Here is a 337-nt window from a genome sequence, read left to right as displayed (position 1 = left end):
TCATGCCCAACAAGTAAACCACAAAGGCACATAAAGTTTACAAAAAGAAGCAGACCTAAACTCAACAAAAGAAGGCTTGAGTCTCAAACAAGAATCAGAAACTACAAAAGAAATTCACACGTCAAAATCACAGAGAAAAAATAATAACATGAAAAAAACAAAATAATATATTCCCACCAAACACCAATAGTCCTTTAAAGGAGTACAATGAGAACCCCCTAGAGATAATGCAGGACATGGAACTGAAAAGAACAATTATGATAAAAGAATTCAGTGAATTTAAAGAACACACGAAGAAATCAAAGAACTGAAGGAAGGTAGGGATAAACTTCTGAAT

Source organism: Nannospalax galili, unplaced genomic scaffold (genome assembly GCF_000622305.1).
Source record: "Nannospalax galili isolate Female #2095 unplaced genomic scaffold, S.galili_v1.0 scaffold1274, whole genome shotgun sequence".
NCBI lineage: Eukaryota > Metazoa > Chordata > Mammalia > Rodentia > Spalacidae > Nannospalax > Nannospalax galili.
The sequence above is the reverse complement of the archived record's forward strand: the minus strand, read 5'-3'. Positions refer to the sequence as shown.